At 29.8% G+C, this 23,965-nt stretch overlaps 1 protein-coding gene across 5 annotated transcripts in view; it reads left to right on the top strand.

Moving 5' to 3' along the window:
* LOC142330988 (tRNA (32-2'-O)-methyltransferase regulator THADA) overlaps window positions 1–23,965 on the top strand; it is a 78,439-nt gene that overhangs the window by 3,703 nt on the left and 50,771 nt on the right. For 2 of the 5 annotated variants that reach the window (XM_075376509.1, XM_075376502.1), the window contains exon 2: window positions 8,011–8,072. The gene's annotated coding sequence lies outside the window, so the exon portion shown is untranslated. Of the gene's footprint in view, window positions 1–5,845; window positions 6,028–8,010; window positions 8,073–20,664; window positions 20,744–23,965 lie in introns of those variants that run through there. The other 3 variants (XM_075376505.1, XM_075376504.1, XM_075376503.1) reach the window with 3 other exon arrangements.

Here is a 23,965-nt window from a genome sequence, read left to right as displayed (position 1 = left end):
ATTCAGTAAATTGCCGAGAACTGAATGACTGTACTTACTATGTTTGTGGCTAGATTTTATTTACACGTTGTTTTTTTTCATACTTTTTAAACATATTGTTAACTAAAACGACAAACCACGACTAATAGGACAACACTATTTATTTTAATACTATAACAGAACACATTTAAACGATATGGTTGAATTTGCATAACTAAACATAAAAATTAAAAAATCCAAGTTTACAATAGTTATTACAAAATTAAAGAACTTATTTTTGTTTTCTTGGAGTTCCATGTTCTTTTTCTTATTTATGTACGATTTAATGCTTTGTAAGTGTAAGAGATGAAGAGGATCACAATCTATCTGTTGTTCCATTCACGTCATTAAGTGATTTATGTTGTTGAAAACTTCAGCAACATAAATCACTTCAACTTTATATTGAGTGCATTAACTGTAACGATCTCTGATACGTATTCACTTTCTTCGTCTGACAAATCATTCCCAGCTGCAATAACACTTATTTTCATTGATACCTATCATCCTCTGAAGTAATACCTTACGGTGGTTCCGGAGCCTAAACAGAAAAAAGAGATAGGTGCAGCAACAGATTGTACAATTTCATCATCGATCATGTAATACTGTACGGGAGTATCGTCCTCTTGAACCCATTATTCTAGATCAGTAATTGATCATTTTTAGCCAGTACATGCAGAGTATTCTTCAGCATTATTGTAGGTGTAAAAATTAGTTTTTTGTTTAGAAGACATTTTAGAATTAGAGTATATGGAGATACAGTATAAAAATCGTCAATGAAACTATCAGAACACAAACCTAATGTTGAAAGACCTATTGTACCACGCTTATTAAAATTAATGTAGATAAATTTTATAAAAGACTTTACAGAAAATGTAAAAAGATTAGTGGCAGATTAAAACAAATCTCAAATGTTTGCAAGACCGTACATATGGTATTTCAACTACAACTGTATTGGATATGTAACGGTTGCTTCTGTAATTAAGTGGACGCATTACTTTTACCAGACATGAGTCATTTGTCAAACATTGTTAATAAAATAAAATCTATTTAATTGCAGAATTGTGCAGTATTGTATTTCTAAACTAGTTAGTGTTGTAGTTTCTAATAAAATCTATAAGGTACCTTAACGTAACTTAAAAAGGAAGCTCTGATATGGAAAGCTCACTGGGCTGGTCTAGTGGTTCTCATCATTGCAAATCAGTTGATTTCAAAGTTGACAGTTACAAAGTTCAAATCCTAGTAAAATTGTTACTTTTAATGGATTTGAATAATAGATTGTGGTTACCGATGTTCTTTGGTGGTTGGGTTTCAATTAACCACACATCTCAGGAATGGTCGACCTGCGACTGTACAAGACTACATTTCATTCACATTCATACATATATCATCCTCAAATTAATACCTTACGGTGGTTCCAGAGGCTAAACAGAAAAGAGAGTGCAGATCAGGAAACAGGAGAAGTTAAGCAAAACAACTTTTTTATCATTATCTTATGTTTTCTGTCACCCTGTTTATGTAGCGAAATATATATATATATATATATATATATACACACACACATACACACACACACACACACACACACACACACACACACACACACACACAGAGAGAGAGAGAGAGAGAGAGAGAGAGAGAGAGAGAGAGAGAGAGAGAGAGAGAGAGAGAGAGAGGGAGTGAGGAGAGAGCGAGAGAGAGAGAGAGAGAGAGAGAGAGAGAGAGACAGACACACACACACACACACACACACAGACAGACAGACAGACACACACACACACAGAGAGAGAGAGAGACAGACAGACACACACACACAGAGAGAGACAGACAGACACACACACTCTCACACACACACACACACAGAGAGAGAGAGAGAGAGAGAGAGCGAGAGAGAGAGAGAGAGAGAGAGAGAGACAGACACACACACACACACACACACACACAGACAGACAGACAGACACACACACACACAGAGAGAGAGAGAGACAGACAGACACACACACACAGAGAGAGACAGACAGACACACACACTCTCACACACACACACACACAGAGAGAGAGAGAGAGAGTGAGAGAGACAGACACAGACAGACAGACAGACAGACACACACAGACAGACACACACAGACACAGACACACACACACAGACAGACACACACAGACACAGACACACACAGACAGGACAGGACAGGACAGGACGGGACGGGACGGGGACGGGGACGGTGACAGGACAGAAGTTAAATGTATTAGTTTAATTATTCTGTACAATTTATTACTAAATACTGTATTTACAGGAAGTTGAAAAAAATACGTTTATGTATAAAAAGTTTTGAAATTTTAATACGGTAAACATACACAAATTTTACGGTAAACATACGGTAAAATTTCAAAAATTTTTATACATAATGACAATTATCCTTTCTCTGAGGACATGCTCTTACCCAAATTATAACCATATCTGCAGTTTTTTGAACTTCGTAATAGCAGGGTTGTACTGTATTAACTTTTATTTAGTAACTGTAATTCATTGTTTGATTTTTTTTAGAGGTGACTAACACTGACTGTGTTTGGTCATTTTTCCCTATGAGAATGGAAATTTTTAGCATATGAAAAATGCCATGCCTGACCAGGATTCGAACCCAGGACCTCCGGATTGTTTTTCACTTTATTTTAATCGGGTGAAAATAAATTGTCGAATACCTATAAAGATGTATTTATCAGTGGATACAAATCTGTTTAATTTTTGTTTATTAAATACCTTTTTTTTGATTTTCAATTTTTTGATTATTTATAATTTACACCCATTTCAGTTATTTTCAATGTGGTACCCTTTACACTCTGTTGCTGAATGTTCCACTTTTGTGTTAATAGCTATAGGCATTCTGATAAACTAACAGACTAAGAATACAACTTTTTGATTTTTAGGTAATAATATTTTCGGTTATTTGCTATATTGTTTTTATAGAATTTTTTTTTTGCATTTTCAAAGAAGTTTTTCCTGTTTAATTTTCCTGTTCTTGTCATACTTCTAATTTGTGGTTGAACTAATTAATGAAACTTCTATCTTTTTAAAAATAAGAAAAGATATCAGAAAAACATTATAAAGAGATTGCTATTGAGTGTAACCAAAGATACTTTGGAGAACAGGAATATTTATAATTTTTTTAAATTTATGATTTAATTCAATTTTCTAATGAATTTTCATGTTAAAATACTTTGAATATAAAAGAAACATCAGAGTTTATATCATTATGCTATAAAAAAATACGATACTAAGCTACTATTATACCAGAAGATAATTCTATTAAAATTGAAAAATAACTATAAAAAATTTCAGAAGTTTATCTCTTAAAATTTTTCCCTTTTTTCTTTTTTACTTCCTTGTATGAAGTAAAGGAAGTAATATGATTGCGAAATATTTCGGTTTTCAGATTTCAATTGAAATATCCATTTGATCATCCCTGAATCCATTTTGACTAGTTTCTGTGTGACATCTGTACATATGTATCTCGCATAACTCAAAAACAATTAGCCGTAGAATGTTGAAATTTTCGATTTAGGACTGTTGTAACATCTAGTGGTGCACCTCCTCTTTTCCTTCCAATCAACTAGACCAAAAGTTTCCAAAAAAAGGCCCAAAAACCAAAAAATGCAGTAATAAGCCCTCATGGAGAGCTTTTTAACGATATATCATAAATTGTACTTATCTCATTTGTTGCAGAGTTATAGCCAAATAAAATTTTAATTAATGAAATATTTGTATCTTACAAGTGGAAGGCACATCGGTTCGAATCCAACTTCAATTCCTCTTTTTTTTAATTTAAATATATGATCTATTAAATTAACCACTATTGAAAAAAGATATGAAAAAAAAATTAGAAGTTATTAGTGAAATAAAGTTTTATGTACTTTTAATTTTAATTCAAATATTTTTACAGATGTTAATAATTATTAATAAATTTTTAAAAAAAAGGTTAAAAAAATATGTATATATGAAGTTGCATTCGAACCGATGTGTCCATAGTTACGGATCCGACATATTCTCAATTACACCACATAACTACTTGAGTGACGTGAAACAAAATTAATATATAAACTTATATAAAATGCTGATGTGGACACCACAAAAAAATTTGATGCAATGTGATGTGTCCACCACAATGCAATTGTGTAACTTTCCACTTGATTAAAGAATTGAAGAATCGTATCTCATTTTCAAATGAAATAAGTTTAAATGAAGTGCAGCCAAAAATGTGTATATGTAATTTAATAGGCGTACAAGAAAGTCATGTTGTGCGTACATCAGATCTTTTTTAATTGAAATTGATCTCTTTTTATGTTAACACAATGAATAAGAATAACTTTTTTTTTTTTTGTATTAAAAGAGAAAAAGAAAATCTAGTAATGGTTATAGGGGCATTACTAAGTAGTTAATACAAACAAATATATGTATATATATTTTTTTTATGAATTTTTACAGAAATTTTAGTATTTTTGGGTTCAGAAGCTCAAAGTTTATAGAAAAATAAAGATCAGGGTGTAATTTTTTTATTGGTGGTAATACTTTTTACCCCCTTTTATATATTCTAGCAACTGCAGAAACTTGAAAAGTAAGAGTTGAATTCATTTAAAAATGATGATTATAATGAAAAAACTTCTATAAAAATTACAAAGATTTATTTACTCAAAAAAAAAAAAAATACTTGAGCTAGAGACATAAAGAAAGTGGGAAAAAATTTATTAAGATCTGGCTTAAAATAGTATTAAAAAAAATGAAGTCTACAAAACAATGATGTTTATTTACATTTACCCAGTTGATGCTCAAAATAGATTAGGAAAGTAATTCACAGTATATATTTATTTGAATGCATTTGATGGTTATAGGAACTTGAATTAGTTTTTGCTATGTTAACTGTTTTTTTTCTGTTTAAATATAGATGTTTGTATGTGTAATAAGATAGAATTAAAATAAAGCATACTTTCTATTATTGGATCATTAAAAATTCTTTTAATCTAAAACTTAAATTTATTTTAATAATAATTGTTTAGCATTACAAAAGTTTCATTTATTAGCTAGGACATTAAAGAATGTAAAAATAATGATAATAATAAATAGTTTTGTTTAATATAATTTGTGTGAATTAGAATGTCATTCATTCTCTTAATAATAATTTTTGAACAAAACACTTAACAGGAACGCACATTATTAGACAATATATATTCTTGCATAAAGCATAACTAATTTAATGCTTGCCTGTGTATGCTTACATATTTATAGATTCATTTTAATCCAGCCAGTATTCCTTCATTCCTTTACCAATTTATTATCAGTTACATACACATAAAGGATAGCACAGGGAAACAGGAAATTTCAAAGTAGTACTGGCAGCCCTAAGGAGCTGGTAGAAAGGTGGGAGTGGTATCCTTCTGTGTAAAACTACCTGCCATTTAGTAGTTAAATGACTACTAAATGTAGTATGTACTATCCCACTGGTACATTATGTGCATTACCGTGAAGGCACTTTACAAGAATGGTGACAGTGTGACTGCTGCTGCTCAATGGGAATTCCGATGTCATGGTCGCATTCCATCTTGCCACGCCATCAAGACATGGATTGAGAATTTTTAGGAAATTCAGCTCTAAAAAAGAAACCACCAGAAGGTCAAGCAACTCAACGAACCGCAGAAAACATTGAAGCAGTTTGGGCTTCAGTTGGCAGGAGCCCACAACAATCGTCAAGGAAACGCGCAGCAGCAGCATTGAACCATTGAATGTTTGTAGCAGAACAATTTATAAACTTACCTGATCTTCATAATCCTTGGTTTCAGCAAGATGGAGCCACAGCCATATTGCAATGACAATCACCGAGTTGAAAACAAAGATTTGAAAAGAAATCAGTGCAATTCCCCTGGAAGTAATTCAAAGTGCCATGTAAAATCTCAGCCATCATTTTATGAGCATTTATGGAAACTTTTTAGAAATTGAAATTTTTTGTGTTGGTACACTTAATGGTAAGTAATTTGCTTTTTGTTTTCAACAACAAAATTCATTTTTTTTTACTTTTGTGAGAATTACTTCAAAATTTTCCGTCACTCTCTATAACATTTTTAAATGTAAAATTTAGAAGTAATTCCAGTTAAAATTTAGGAACTAGTGAGGACCGCAACTTTAAGTATTCAGGTACTGGTGCGAAGATTAGGATATTGTATGTATGTCGATGTAACACGATCTGTATGTATGTCTCATAGATTATGAGAATCTCATTTGGTAGTTGAAGGACTGAGGAGAATGAGAAAAGATTATGAGAACTGTATTTTATAGTAAATTTTTTTGGAAACGGATAGCAAATGTACAAACAGAAGATAAATACATCTGATGACAAACTCACAAGAAGATGTGTTCAAAAGTTTCACTGAATCGCGTTCATGCAGCTTTCACAAATGGATGAGCCAACAGCAGAGGACGGTGGCCTCCACATTTCCCAGAGTTGTCTACTTGCGATTTTTTCCTTTGGGGTTACTTAAAGGAAAGAGTTTATGCATCTACCCCCACAATATTGATGAAATGAAGGTGACATTCAATGAGATGTCAATGCAATTGATAACATTTTGTGTCAGATGACTCTCAATATGATCACTCGGGGACAAAGTGTATCGTTGCCCAGGGTGGTAATTATGAACATCTTTTATAACATTAACGTTAATAAATGCAACATTTAAATTACTGTTTTATGTTTTTCTTATTTAATTTATCCGTATCATTCATAAAATTTCATTCCAACATAACTACCTATTCTGCAGTGGTTACGTTATGGGTTTGGTTTTATGATGCTCACTTTGTATTATCTAATAAAAAAAAATCACTTGTTAGATTCCACATGCATATATATATGTATATATAAACTTTTTAAAAATTCAAATAATTCATCAATATATATTGACTACTGTGCTTATTAAATTAAAAAAAAAAACAATTTAACCACCAAACATGGTAACACTATACCTAAAAGAAACTAATACCAATAATCAACTTTTGCGGGATTTCACATCATCAGTCGATACATAATTCTATATATAATTACATCAACAAATAAAAAAAATAAATACAAAAAAAAAACTTGAAAAGAAACTTAAAAAGAACTGTAGAAAATACTAACAACCACAAATTTTTAACAACATAATGGCAATTCCAAACATTGCCATTATTGGAAATTTTATATATACATATATGGTGTCTCGAAAGGTCTTGATTTAAGGGACTGATTCAGGACATCTCCTTTTTTACTTCCTTTACTAATCGAATTAGTAAAAGAAAATAATACTAATAATTTTTATTATTAGTTAATGAAAACAGGCTAGGTTTGACTGTGTAATTTTTGTGATCTTTAAAAATTTCAGTTCTATCTCAAATGTTTATTTACCATTTTTGAATTTTCAAAAGTAAAATTATCAAACTTATTTACTTTGTAAAAGATGTTCTTAAGTACTTGTACACTACATTTCATTAAAATGTCTCAACCAGTTATTCTTCTTAATTAATTACATAATTTGGACTAAGAGAAAATGAAGTGAGAGAGTACTTTTGTCCACATAAATATGTTTGTATATTTTGATATTCTGAATCAGTTTCTTAAATTTGGCCAAAATATCAACAAAAAAAAAAAAACACATATATTATTCATTTTTAACAATGATGCGTGCTTGAGTTTGAAGATGTAATATTATCTTTTACTTTTCTTGAAAAAAATGAGAGTAAATTTTTCCCACTATTTAATTACAGGCATATTTAACAAATTAGATCAACAGAAAAAAGGTTCTCTGATCTTAAATGTATGTGATTAGTGAATTCTTTTCATCCCTAATTATTAATTGTCTTGCAATATATGTTCAAGAAATTGTACTCAAATGTTTTTCAAAATTAATTTAGTAACATATCTTTCGGTTTATTTTTCTGAATTATGATGTTGAATTTACAACCATAACTTTCTTTTACAGGTGAAGCACTTCGATAGAAAACGAACATATCTACAATTTAAAGAAAAAATTGAGAAACATGGGTATGAACCACTTGATGAAGCAAAATGGAAATAATATTTAGCTTATCTAATTTAATAAATCTATTAGTTAATATATTAATTTATTTTTGTTTTCTTTTTGTATATATTTAAATTGGTCTCAAGTAGAAACAGAAAACGTTATTAGATATTTTATTTTGTTAATGTATAGATTTTAATAATAAAATGTGTATATCTGATTTCTATTATCTTGTTCAATTTAAATCTGTGAAGTTTTCATTAATCGGTTTTCTGTAAGATATTAGACAATTTTTGAAACCTTGCTGTGAGAATGACCAGTAATTATTCATACTAGTCATAGCTGAAAACATAGAATATGTGCTTGCTGTATCCTTTAAAACTCATGTACGAGTGCTTGTTGCAGATTACCAAAAATATAATTCATTCATGTTCAATGAAGAAGCTGATTGCAAATAAAACACCACACAAATGCATATTTTATTTATCATTGTTCTTAGTTAGGTTCCTGTATAAATGAAGAAGAATAAGTTATTTCTATTAACTTTTAAATATAATATTATTTAAACCTTTATGCAGAGTAAATCCGATCTGAAATCTGTTATAGCACAATAGGTGGGAATTGGATGTACACTATAAACAAAAGACCACACCTGCACAGATCTGTTTTTAACTAGTCTTTAAGGTCAAAAATATATTATGATTTTGGGGCAAATATAATACAGTTAAAATTCAAGGTGTCGAATACAGCACCACATTTAAATTGCATAAAATCTGTGGAATTTAACTTAGTCCTAACCTATATATTTTTTTTGTTTAGATTTATTTAAAAATAACCAAGTTGCAGTTATTCTAGTACAGTTTTGTTTTATGATGTAAGTTAATGCAAATGTATATTTTTATTGTAGTTACTTAATACTTATATTACATTAACATGAATGTACAAATGAAAAATTATATAAAGACTGAACTAGAATTAACTATAAAATTTCAATAGAGAACACTACTAATAATAATAACAATGATAAAAATCTTTGTTAATTTGATTCTTGTAGAGTAATTCGGTAGGGGTTGTCAATTAATTTTATTATACTGAAAACTGCTTTCAGAAAAACATATTTGGTAAACATTCTGCTTACTCCTTTTACTGATCTAGCACAATGCAAGGTTTTAAAAATTATACATAACTTAAAAGGGTTACACCCTAATTCAATTCTGGTTCCTCATAGCTTCAGGAACATTTTTGATGTATTGTAAAAACTATTTAAAATAGTAATGATGTTAACAAACACTTAAACTTCATAGATTCTTTTACTAATATAAAATAAAGCAGCTAACAGAAATGTCATGTTTATTATGCAGTAGATTTAATTTTTTAAAGAATAAGTTTAGAAGCGAAGAGCTCCTCTAGAAAATGACACAGATGAAATTATATTGATGCTTGTGAAATTTGTACTTTAGAACTAGGATCGTAAAAAATGGGAGAGCAATTAAGATAAGATTTTACTACAAACTAAAACAATGGATTTTTGGGTTTTTTGTGATGTTTATTTATTAACAACTTATTTCATTTTTCAGCAATACTTGTGTTGAAAAATGATTGCGTTTAAATTATTTTAACAAATTCAAACATTTTTGAGGTCCAGTTCACATTACATCTTAAATAAAAGGATAACAAAATAGATGATTAATATACCAATTAGCTTATAAAAAATTTATATTTATTCTGATTATTTTGTTTATTTGACCTGAATGCTACTTACAAAGAAAAAGTTATGCTAAAAAGATAAAGAAGCAAACAGAACACTCAATAGGCATTTACAAGTTATAAAAATTAAAAACAAAAACATATCTGAACATTCCAAGTAAAAATGGTTAGCTTCCAATTATTCTTTGCTGTCTGGATTGGCTATTATATACTGTTCCTCCCCTTGTATAAAATAAAATAATATAAATTCATGTTGAGGAAGTACAGCAAGACAACATAAAGCTTTCAACCATCACAGAAGTATTTCTTGTTCTTGTTCTCTCAGAAGCATTTCAAGATATGTTATTCAATTAAAGCAGTCTTTACTTTCAGAGTAAAATACAAGAAAGAATAGTTAAAGTACAAACAGAAATTGCACATTTCCCTATTGCCCTATTTATAGCACTAAAAAAAATATCTTTAACATTACTATAATACATTGGAAGTAATTGACTCATTAGAAGGTTAAAAATTCAAATTATCTGTCGAGAGAACAGATATCTGTAAATTAATCTGTAAAATCAGATTTATTGATTGTAATTTAGGGTAAATGGGACAAACAAACTTAAAGTAAAATGAAGAATTATTTAATTAATTATAAACTGAAGATTGAAGAAATTGTACATGACCAAAACTTCTTGGAAATTGGTCATAAAATAAATTTATTAGAAATTTTTAAATTATGTTTATTGTAAATATAAATTAGTTGGGAAACCAGCTTTATTTACACTGGTAGAGCATTGTTGAAAAGTAATATGCCACTAACACCAGAAGTAACTTTTTAAAATTAAAAATATAATTTTCTCTTCTAAAATGATTAAACATTGATCTTGTTTAAATTTTGTTAAAAGAAGAGATATTTCTGTAATGGTTGAAAATTTTATTGTTGGTAATCTTCCTTGTAATAATAAATCATTTTATTTTCTTACTTTATGTAGGGAGAGTCAATAAAGTCAAAGAAATCAAGTAATGTAGGCTTTATTGGAAGCCTACAATCAATTTTTCGCATTACCTCTTCATTTGTCATTTTATCCACCCATCTGATTTTTAACATTTTCCTGTAGCACCACATTTCAAAAACTTCTAATCTTTTCTTCTCAGGTACTCCGATCGTCCAAGTTTCACTTCCACATAAAGCTACACTCCAAACATATACTTTCAAAAATCTTTTCTTATATTTAAACTAATTTTTGATGTAAACAAATTATATTTCTGACTGATGGCTTATTTTGCCTGTGCAATTCGGCATTTTATATTTGTATTGCTCCTGCTTTGTCCATCTTTATTTAATTCTACTTCCCAAGTAACAAAATTCTACCTCCGTAATATTGTATATTCAATGGTCCTTCATTATTTCTACTACATTTCATTGCTTTCGTTTTGTTCTTGTTTCTTTTCATGTGGTAGTTCTTGCGTAGTACTTCATCCATGCCGTTCATTGTTTCTTCTAAATCTTTTTTACTCTCAGCTTGAATTACTATATCATCAGCAAATCGTAGCATCATTATCTTTTCACCTTGTACTGTTACTCCGAATCTAAATTGTTCTTTAATAACATTAACTTAATAACCTTGATAATTAATAATATAGGATATTTAAAGAGCATGCGGTTTACAATTTTGTATGTATTATTTGTATATAGTATAACTTTTTTCTAATTTTTTAAATTTATTTAAACATATATTTATATGACCTATGATACTCCCGGTAACGTAAGGATTCCAATGCGGGGTCATAGATCTATATGTGTTTAGAAATAACTTTCAAGATATACAGAGTGTTTCTAAAGTGGTGGTGGGCTGGCTATACTTTTTCAGATTCTACTTCTAAAACTAAACAAAAAATATCCATAGGAAAAATGGGAGTTTCTCCTTCGTTCTCCCACTGTCCGCCACTTTGTTATTTTTATGAAAAATATATATCTCAAGTTCGGATAGACGAATTACATTAATATTTGGTAAGCGTCTTGGTAATAAAGTTGTAAAATTAGAAAAAAATCAGGAATTAAATACTTTTTCAAATTACAAAATGGTGGCCATCTTTATTTTTGCAATCTGTTATGTCTCCATAAATATTGGTTTTATCAAAATTTATTTTATTACTAAAATATTATGCCTTTTATTTTGAGCAGAGCCTCACGATGGATGCTTGGCAGGTGGAATGGCACTCCACGGCTATGCGAACATACTTGTATAAATTTTTACGAGATCTGAGCGGATGGTATGCCTCAAGCTAAGGGCAACAGATGCCCAGGTGCTCATTAACCATGTTAATTTAAACAAATATGTTTTGTTTCCGCCTGGCAGCTGATGAACTGTGCGTTTGTTGGGAGGTTTAGTCAAATGATCACCTGATGTTTGATTGCAATGCTCTTGGGGAGGCCAGAGACCAAGCCAGCCTGGAACAGCCAGAGGTCAAGAGTAAAATTGGCCACTCACAAACGTCGAGTCAATGTGGCGAGAACCACATTGTCGGACCGTGTGGGAGTTTTTTGATGCGGTTGCTTTGTTCAACCGACATCAAAAGCAACCTGACAGAGCAGGTTGCTTTTGCTTAAGGGAAAGACTCCTACCGCACTGCTGTGGGAAGCTAACATTACGATATATATGGCTAACCACCAGCAAATTAAGGCTCTAAGAGCTTTAATGTGGTGGAGGTACTTGTGGCCTAGGCGTGGCAGGGAATTGCTGTCTAGTACAAATGAATTTTATTTATGGATGTTATATATTTTTAGTAGTTGACGGGGTGCGCCTACCCGTTTTAGTAATTATATAACAAGTTAGCGGTTGGGACACGTAAGTTGGTTGTGTATGGCACCACGCTTAGTCTGCTTACGCTGTTAGGTAAGCTCTAGGAGCTATTTAGGACACTGGTTGCTAAACTGTTTAGATGCTCAGTAGCCATTTGTGGCACAGATATTTTGTGGTATGCTTTAGGGCGGCTGAATGAGGTGGTGGCAGGAGAAATCCCAAGCAAACCAAACCTTTATATTATATATATTTTAATTGTATTGTGCAAGGAGTCAGATTTTGTTATTTTTGGTTAAAATATAACAGGATGAATGTATTAGGTACTTAGGTTTAATCATGAACCAGCAAATTACTGTGATTTTTCATCTTAAAACTACAAAATCCCGTATTTTAAAACTAAGAAATTTAATTATTAGAGCTTTCATGTTTATTCTCACTTTTGAAGTTAATTTATTTTTACAATTTTGGGTGATATGTATTTTAATTATGAATTTGATTACGAATTTTGATTACGAATTATAATTTAATGATTTCCTTTATAAACCTTTGGAAGAAAAAAAAATTATGGAATAAATAAATTTTAACAGTATAAAAATAGTACCCACATTTTTTGTTGAGTATATTGTATGAATTATTTTAATAGCCGAACAACAGTTTAACCAGCTTTATTTTTATGTGTTTCTTTGAAGAGTTATTTTGCATTTCCGTACCGTAAATGTGCTAAGTGTTTTTAATTTAGTAGTACATATATATATATATATATATATATCGTAGACAAAATTATAAAAAGTCTACCACCTGGAGTACAGAATTCAATAATGTTTCTTACCTTACACTTATATAAAAGCGCTTTCAAGGGTTACCCTCATCATCAGTTAATAAAACATTATTTTTTAAAAATCACACATTTAAAATTTAACTTAAAACTGTAAACTTAAAATTTAACTGAGGAATTTTTTTGGGAAAACTTCAGCTTATTTTTATAAAATAGTAGTTATATCACAGATTTGCTTCCTGAATAATGTTTGGAAATATGGTTATATAAGATTTTTTCAGTACTAAAATATAGTTCAGCCTCTGTAATACACATCATTGTTAGTGGCAATTGTCATAAAACTTTGTTAGAAAACGCATCCACAATGGAATTTGAGTATCCATACTGGAACATCACATTTAATATACTATTAAATGTGATTTGTGTTCTGTTTCTTGGACTAATATATTATTTCTTTTAAATTTAATATATTTTTAAATTAGTTTAATTCACGATTTTTATCTGCACGTGTAAAATTTACATGTCATTTTATTATGTCCAGTTTTCATGAGGTTACTTGCAAATGATAATTAATTCTGAAATTTAGTGTAGGTCCTTGTAGAATATTATGATTTCACTGAATGTTCAATTTTGTAAAAGAATGAAAGTGAAAAGTGGCAGTTTAAGAATAAAATCGAGCAGAAGCTATTGACTTTGTATGGACATTTAATTAGGATGAGTAAGAACTATTTGCTTAAAAAAGTTTTTGTATGACAACCTGCAGAAAGAAGATGGTGAGATCATTCAAGAATTGTAATGGAAGATAAGAGTGTGAAAAATGACATGTAATACTGTAAACACATACTATATGTATTTAATTTATATGAGAAAATTCTCAATCTTTTTGCTATTGTGGCGTATGTTCCATTTTTCGGATAGATTTTCCCTTCAGTCATGTTAAAAAATAGTTCTGTAAATTAATCAACAAGACTACAACTAAATACAATTGTAGATTGTTCAAGATAGAGAATTCTATATTACACCATAGATAAACAATATTTTAAATATTAAAATAATGTACCATATTTTCTTTTATTGTAATGTATTAAATTAAGCCTTACTGAATTAAAAAGAATAAAACTAAGAATTTGTCTTACCTATATAGTGATAATGTACTATCGGTAGAAACATCCACATCTTCAGCTCATTCACTGGTTTTCACATATTTTCAAATTTACCGGCAGAAGACAAACAGTAAAAAGAAATTTAAAACAATTTTAAGTCTGTGGACTAAAGATAACAATTTTCTCCATTAAGGAATTTATTGATAAATGATCCAGGAACAACACAATTCTGTCTCACTTATCAGTATCAAAAAAAATAAAAACTATTCAAAATAAAATTAATAACTGTTAAGAGAAATTAAAAATCAATATGCCATTTATTAACTTATTGAAAACTGAGAATATGTCTGGACAGATAAATAGAATAATTTTATTATATCAGTACTATGATAAATATTTCAACAGAATAATTGTTTTCATTTAAAATTAATTACTCTTATTTGTATTTATGAACATAAAAACTACATGTATGAAGAGAATAACATTTATAGATAATGTTAAATATATTAGAAATAAAATCTGTAAACTAAGACAAAGCGCTTACATTATATTTTTTTTCTTTTCTAATTCTCATTTGTCATGAAAGTAATCTTCATAATTTCTCACATCTTCTAACTTCATCTTTTTAGTCAGCTGTATTTAATTAGAAATAGTTTCTTCATCTGTGTTTCACCTGAAAATGTAAAAAACCTATTCAGAAAAACATGCACTATTTTGTGAATAGTAAGTGGAAATTTTCCTACTCTACCTTAACCTACGCCACTCACCAACACTCAAAAGTCTCCCCGGACAAACCAGGGGATTGTACACAAAACAGCATGGCAGGATGATTTCCTAACCATAAATGATAACCTAACTGTTACAATAGGCCTAACTTACTAACAAATCATCTAATCCTCACGCATATACCAAGCTGTCTGTACAACCTCCTGAGGTAAAATTGTAACACTTTCATAGGAACGGTGCAACCGGCTCTTATTTTTTTTTTTAACCAGACAGTGCTGGGAGCTGTATTACCGTTCCTAAGGGCTTGTCCGGTCGTAGGAACAGTCCTACAGACTTTTTTCCACCAGATTAGACTGGATGGTCAGCCTTGTATTACTGACTATTCCTACGGGCGTGTGTGGTTAAGGCTATCTTACAACTAAGCTATGTAGCAATTACATTTCCATAAACTTTATTTGTTATGTATATGAAATTGCTATGGTAAACACATACTATATGTATTTAATTTATATGAAAAGATTCTCATAATCTTTTTGCTATTGGGGATATATTATTCCCTTCAGTTATGTTAAAAAATAGTTCTGTAAATTTCTTGGCAGACCAACAAGACTACAACTAAACACAATTGTAGATTTTCCAAGATAGAGAATTCTATGTAACAGCATAGATAAACAGTTTTTTAAATATTAAAATAATGTACCATATTTTCTTATATTGTAATGTATTAAATTAAGCCTTACTGAATTAAAAAGAATAAAACTAAGAATTTGTCTTACCTATATAGTGACAATGTACTATCGGTAGAAACATCAACATCTTCAGCTCATTCACTGGTTTTCACATATTTTCAAATTCACCGGCAGAAGACAAACAGTTGAAAGAAATTTTTTCTGTCTGTGGACTAAAGATAACAATTTTCACTATTAAGGAATTTATTGATAAATGATCCAGGAACAACACAATTCCGCCACATTTATCAGTATCAAAAGAAGCAAAGACTATTCAAAATAAAATTAATAACTGTTAAGAGAAATTAAAAATCAATACGCCATTTATTAACTCAAATCTTATTGAAAATGTCTGGACAGATAAATAGAATAATTTTATCATATCAGTACTGTGATAAATTAAATATTTCAACAGAATAATTGTATCATTTAAAATTAATTACTCTTATTTGTATTTATGAACATAAAAACTACATACCTGTATAAAGAGAATAACATTTTTAGATAATATTAAATATCTTAGAAATAGAATCTGTAAACTAAGACAAAAAAGTGCTTACATTATTTTTTTTCTTTTCTAATTCTCATTTGTCATGAAAGTAATCTTCCTCATAATTTCTCACATCTTCTAACTTCATCTTTTTAGTCAGCTGCATTTAATGAAAAATAGTTTCTTCATCTGTGTTTCACCTGAAAATGTAAAAAACCTATTCTGAAAAAAACACGCTATTTTGTGAATAGAAAGCGGAAATTTCCTACCCTACATTAACCTACGCCACTCACCAAGACTCAAAAGTCTCCCCGGTCAAAGACGGGAGATTAGTACAGCAAAGTTTAATATGTACCATGCCTCCAAAAAAAAAAAAACACCTCTTCGTAGATAGTTGACTATCCTAGGACATTTACATACGACGCAAATTTTTTATATGTTGTTGAGTTTGCGAGAAATATATTTCGTACACAAAAATTTTCAAATAGACCAGCTCGTGAAGACAAGTCTTCATATCGCAGGATTGTTAAAGAAAGGCCCACGAGAACAACTTATAACAGAGTCAAGTAGCAATCTACTATATAGTAGATTATAGTAGATAGTAGATCTTCCTTCTACTATTAATCTGAGCGCTAAAATTGTTTCCCTTATTGCTTAGATTATGGATAAAGTAGGTGTCATCCTATTTTATTTTGTTAATTCTGTACTTGGGTTGATAGGATTAATGTAATATATATAATTGTATAATATTTTATTTAAAATGATTAATTATTACAAAATTTGACATTTTTAGTTGTTATAATATAAATTTGATTGTAGTATACATTTGATGATATAAATTTGTTGTTTAGTGAATAACAAATTATTTTTGGACAATAATAATATGTAAATTAATGCAAATAATAGAAATACCATTCACCTTCAGGGTTATCATTGCGAGAGATTTCTTTGTAGATTATATTCCTTTATTAACCATTCCAATTGTTATATTATCTGAGGCGTAGTTAAATTTCATTCCCGGACTCTTTATTAATATTAAATGGCTTTACCCTACTATTAAATTATATTTAATTTCTATTAGCTAGATTTTTAACACTATTAGCTAGCTGTACTGTATGATATGCTGTTACCTTCATCATCTGAAAAGGAACCTTTTAGATTACACTTCAACCTATACAAAATTGCTGAAATACTGTTGTAAGTTTTTCATTACTTAGAATAAAGTAATTCTTTTCATGTTGTCTTTGCTTTTCATATATAACGTAAGTAAATAAACTAATTATTCTGTAATTTTTTTTTTTTTTAATTTACAGAATGAATTTATCATTACTCGTTCTCGATGATGAGAACAGATGATCATCATCTGTATATGTTCTGTGTAGCGGCAGGTCCCACTATTGTCTTCATTACTCCCTGTCCCAAGCCTTCTCCTTCATCCACTTGTAGTTTCTAATCCCTTTCGCATGTATTTACTTGATCCTTTTCCTTCATCATCACTTCCTTTCTCCTACCAACTTGCAATGCAATTGTCAAGATTCCATTTCCTCTCAGCACAGTCCTAACTAGTCTCCTTTTCTTTTGTTTACATACTACATAAATGCTTGTTGTTACTTAATCCTGTTCATTACTACCTCATTCCTCAGTTTATCTGTCTATTTTACACTCTCTCGCTCTATCTCTTTCTCTCGCTCTCTCTCTCTCTCTCTCTCTCTCTCTCTCTCTCTCTCTCCATATATATATATATATATATACAGGGTGATTCAGGAGGATAGGACAATACTTTGACAACTCATTCTAGAGGCTAAAAATAAGAAAAAAGTTCATATAAACATAGGTCCGAAAACGCTTTGTTAGCAAGTTATACAGAGTGAAATATTTCGCCCGAGTTTCAGTTCCTCCGGGTAAATTAAGGCTTTCTGAAATTCTGGGAAGATCAATTAAGGGGCAAATTCAATTGTTTGTTATTGTTTTTGAGCTGGGAAATCGAAAAAAATAGGTCCCAGAAACACTAATATTTACCATTTTTTAAATCACCTATCGTAGGTGTAGAAATATCATGAACTGCTAGTATGTTTCTTAATAAAATTTTGCATTTAATTTTTGATATCGTTCCAGATTTCTTTTTTTTATCACTATGTAAGCATTAAAAAATTATGGCTTTTAACCAAACTAATTATTACTAAAGGTATCTATTTATATAATTTTTATTGAATAAATATTTGTTTATTAATTTGTTACAAGTTCATTGAAAAGCATTTTCTGTTCTAAATATAATGAAATGCTACTTAATGTTTTACACTATGCCTCATTAAAACAGCTATAAAAATCTTACTCATATTGTTATTTGTTAATAACACACAGATGTTTTTCTCTCTTGTGACTCCATAACTTCACAGTATTCTGACTTTAGTGTGATTTTTTTAATGCACAGAGTTATACAGGAAATGTTCCTTCATGTAAAATGAAACTTTACGTCCCTACAATTTAAAATTTAAAAAAAATAATCTTTTATAGTCTGAAGTATGTACTAAAATATTTATATATTGTACACTTACATTGCTTTTTAAATTACCGTGCATTTACAAGAAATATATTTATTGTTTTTTATTTGAAAATTATAGTAGGAGAATTTTACAATATTCTGGTTAGTTATAATAAGCCCCTTTATATCTCTAGGTATGGTAATTTTGAAAATAATAAAAGAACATAAAATTGGGATAAATGTAAAAATTCAAAGCCATATTTTATAAACCATTTCCTGAAGGTTACTATAGTTAAAGAACTTTTAATGTAGTTTGTTAGCTTGTAGTTTCAGTACATTTTGGCAAATCTCAGTGAATTCTCTTTGTGCTAGGATCTGACATGTTTCATTCATCTCATAAATCGTTATCAGCATATATAATAATGATGAAAAAGGAGAATCAGAGTGTATCACTTGATCTCAACTAAAAATGATATATTTGTTTTCTCTCGTGTACAGTCAATAGTGTTAAGTTGAGATCAAAAATATTCATCATTTTATCATAAGCCTCTCTTATTTTTTGTAAATTTTGTTACATTCCTTTAACATTTTTATTATAAAGGATTACTTATTTATCCATTTCATCATTTTATATCATATATTGTTTAATTAAAAATTTTTGATGCTATGAAAATCTCTCTTTAAAGTCTGTTATGGTTTTATTTAAATATAATTATTTAATATCATTTCAATGTAGGATTTGAAAATAATGAGACAAATGCTGAATTAAATTCAATATTTTAGCCTCAACTGTGTTGGTTGGCAGAGTGTAAACAGATTATATATAGACATAATCAGTAATGTTTTTAAAAAGTTATTAATAAAATATATTTTACAATCATTTGATTTTTCATAAATATTTTATTGCTACCTTAATACATTTTTATCAATAGACAGTAATACAATAGATTCGTTAAATATATATTATATATAGTTGATCATATAAAAAAACCTTTTGCTGATATTTTTTTTCTAAAAATAATGATCTCATTAAAAAAGTACATTACTAACTATGAAAAATAAATAATGATTAGTTTCTTATTGATCATGACTGCAGATTCGCTTGGCTGTATTTTCTTATTTCGTAATATGTTGTTACAATAAAAAATATTTTAGTAAAAACCACTGTTATTCTCCATCATTTTATTAGCCTCTTCCATTTTCTGTAAACTATGTTGAATACCTGTTACATTAAAAAAAACTAATAAAGTTGCAAAGATCAGTGTAGAAATAGGTTGATTGTCAAGGATTAGTTAATTTCAAATTCGACTACCCCATGCACCTCTATTATTTCGGTTTAGCCTTTAGACCCACTATTAGGTATTACTTCATTGAATGAATGAGGATGATATGTATGAACGTAAATGAACTTCCATGCACCTGTTCAGACTTCTGTGCAATAACAGAAGAGCTTGCAACTAGCCTTATAGAACACCGTTAACCCATGTGTCAGGTGTTTACCATCAATTACATTTCAGCTGTCACCTGCCTGTCATGTACATCTGATTGAATCATTTACATCTTCATCGTAACCAAACCAAACCATCCACTAGTACCAAATTTGATAATACTAACTAAGTTGGTTGTGGAATCAAAGATATTTTAGAGGATAGGCTATGTTTTTTGTTAACTTTTTTTTTTATTTATTTTTTTTTTTGGTATTTATGTTTATGAATAATACTGTTTTTTGTGTATAATTCCATTTGTATGAGCAATTTCTTCTTTTTTTTTTAATTGAGTTTCCTGTTCTTTTATATCTTTTGTATTTTTAATTAGAGATGATGTTCTACTGTATAGTCTTCCATGGAAGAAGGTTTGGTGCTGTTCAGGTCAAGATTACCTACTGCAAATCAAAGTACGTACACTAGCATTCCTTCCTGAAAAACTTATGAATTAACTTCACACATCTAATGGGTTTCCTCTGGGAAAAATAGACTTTTGTCAGATTTGGGCTTGTTTTGGAGTCTACTATAATTTTTCTAATTTCAACAAGAAATATAATTATGGTGGATGAAATATTTGGTAGATTAGGCTGTAGACATGAATAGATTTACCTTTGTGTAGTAACTAGGCTCCAGCCAACAAGTGCAGTGTGTCACCTAACGGGTACTTGGTGTAAGAACTCAGGTTTAGTTTAAGAAGGCAGAGAGCACCATTTGTAAAGCACAGGCCAAGCAGAGCAGCTCATGTTCTGAGATTTACCAGCTGAGCTCATGTTCTCAACAGATTTTGTCCAGGAATGTGCAACTGAACACAGGTCCCTCTGAATTTAATCCAATGCACTGAACTGGGCTCCAAATAAGCTCAGCCACAGAAAAGATAAAAGAATATTTTTCCAAGTAACAAGTAGTAATAATTTAGTTCTAACACCAGAATTTAAAAACATTTTACCTTGATTATAATAAGTTATACCAACTCATAATTAGTAAAGTCAATTATATTTCATTTAAAACTTATTGATTGCATTATTTTATCACAGTTTACCCTAATGTAAACATTTTTACAAATATTTAACGTTTTTACAATTTAACCAAGAAAAGGACTAATAAGTAGTTGAAAAAACAGGTTTTCTTTTATCAAGAATTCATTACAGTTGAAAGATTGCTTGAAAGGTTATATGCAGGTTTAAAATTTGTATAAAAAATAATGATAAAAATATAACTCTAGATCAGCATTTCTCAAACCTGGGGGGTTGCAAAATTAGCCTATAACTTTATACGTAAACAATAACAAAACCATTTTATGAGAAAAAAACCATTTATTATAAACATTTTATTTAAATTTATAAGTACACATGTAAAAAAAATAAATTGAGATGGGTTGCATTTGTTTTTCATTTAAAAGTTTCTCCTTATGTGGATCTATGTTAAAACACAAAAGGAAATTGTTTTCAAGTAGTAAAGATCATTCCTACATTTAATTTTTCGCACAACACAGACAAAAACCCCTTTTTATAGAGATAAAAAGGGATTAATATTTTCAGCGCTTCTGTGACTGAATTTCCATATTTACTTTGACAAATTAGCCAAAACGTATCCAAATCTTCAGATGTGAATTTTAGTCATAATGTTTTATCAACAGACATTTCGATGAGCTGGTTGTGAATCTCAACTTAAATTAGCAGCTACAGAAATGTTTTCTCTAAATAGATTTAGTTCTCATCTCTTCGCAAAATCAGTTTCATTTCCCTATGTCATTCATATTTCACAAAGCATAAGAACTGAGAAATGTTTGCCATACTGTTGATTTATCAAATTGATGAATACTAAAACATTCACTTGAACTCACGTGCTGAATTATCTGAACGTGAACACTGGCAACTATGTCACAGATTCACCTTGATACTATGTCTTTAGTAGATTTTTTTCATTTTTTTTTTTGCTTCTTCCACGCCTATTAAAATACTGACCATATTAATTACCAGGCAATATGATTATTTCTGCAATTGTATGGAGTTTGGACATATTAACTACTCTTAATGCTATGATATAAGATGATTCAAGTGTACTTTTATCAGTTTAGCTTGATTTAAAAATAGAAACTTGATTGTTTCTCAAAGTATGTAATTTTCTTTTGAAAAATTCCAAGGGTTTGCTTTTATGATGCGAATGTTTAGTTTCCAAATGTCTAATTATTTTGATGGCTTGATGCTTTCATTGGAGAGAGCTTGAAAGCAAACAATCCACTGTGGCTTTCCAAACAATAATTTAAATATGTCATTGTACAGTCTTTCTTTTTATCAACCAATTGACTCGCACATGGCGAGTCAATTGGTTGGTTTGACTCAACATGGCATTCAATCGGCTGCACATGACTCGCTTTGTTTTTTCAACAATTTATCCATTTTGCATAAGAATCTAACTGAAAAAAGAAATCAGTTACACCGTTTAACCACACCACACTAAAATATCAACACCTCAATTATTATTATTATTTTCAATGAAACTACGCTTTTAAAAACTTAAATAAAAGCACCAGATGCACGATTTGCATTCTAAACTAAACAGATGTCCTGCAATTCCTTACACCTCTTTTATACTGCTGAGAGTACGATTTGTTCAAGCATAGCATATTTTTTTTTACTACTTGGAGGTCATGATGCTAAAAAGGTAGAGAATCACTGCTCTAGAATGTTGCCCTCTGGATCCCCTTAGTAGAATGTGTGTAATGTATTTTTATGTAATCACCATAAATGATATTTTCTTAAATATTATGTATTTCTAGCATTTTTTAAGCCTACTTTTTCACAAGGCTTTATTTAAAACCACTAAGTGTAGATAAATTTGCCTAGTCAGTCAATTTCATTTCTTGTATTGTGGATTAATTATGATCAGTTTATTCTTAAATTACAGAAATAGTCAGTTTTTAGCACACCATCATTTTTCTTGAAAGAAATCATTTTTATAAACATTAAATGTAGCTGTGAGAAATTTAGTTCCATATTAGTATCACTATGATTTGTCTGAAATATGTGATACTTCCAGGCTGAGAATGCTTACACAGCTCGTGCTTACGTGATATGATATGCTGGGAGGGCTGACAGTAGATTTATCTATTCAGGAGATCTATTTATAGATCTTTTTACTGGTGTAAAAACAATTTTTGTTATCATATACAATATATTTAAGCTAAGTGCAAAATTGTTTATGTATTCTCATCTTGGACAAAAATTCCATGTTCTTCTGATGCTTGTAGAAAGGATGTGTACTTGCTGCCTTAGAAAGCTTTAAATTATCTTCTAGATAAAATTGTCTAATTCCTGGAGATAGATTGTCGACCTTTTTTTCTTATACTTGAATACTTGATCCCTCTTTTCACTGTTAATGCTGAGGGTATCGGAACTTGCTATCAGTTAATTCTTTATGTTAGGGGTTGCATGTGTGGATCAAACTTGGGACTGTTGATTAATGTTAAGTCTGCCTGTTAAAATATCTATAGAGCATTCATTCTCAAAGTGCACAATAATACCCCTTTGTGATTGCTGGAGGCCTTCACAAGGGGTGGTAGAAGACCCACAGAAAATTGGGGGTGTTCAGGTGGTCTAGGAAGGCAATGACTGATTAAAAAAAAGGCAAAA

The sequence above is a fragment of the Lycorma delicatula genome, chromosome 10, assembly GCF_047948215.1.
Source record: "Lycorma delicatula isolate Av1 chromosome 10, ASM4794821v1, whole genome shotgun sequence".
Classification (NCBI taxonomy): domain Eukaryota; kingdom Metazoa; phylum Arthropoda; class Insecta; order Hemiptera; family Fulgoridae; genus Lycorma; species Lycorma delicatula.
Note: the sequence above shows the minus strand (reverse complement) of the source record. Positions and strands in the feature narration are given on the sequence as shown.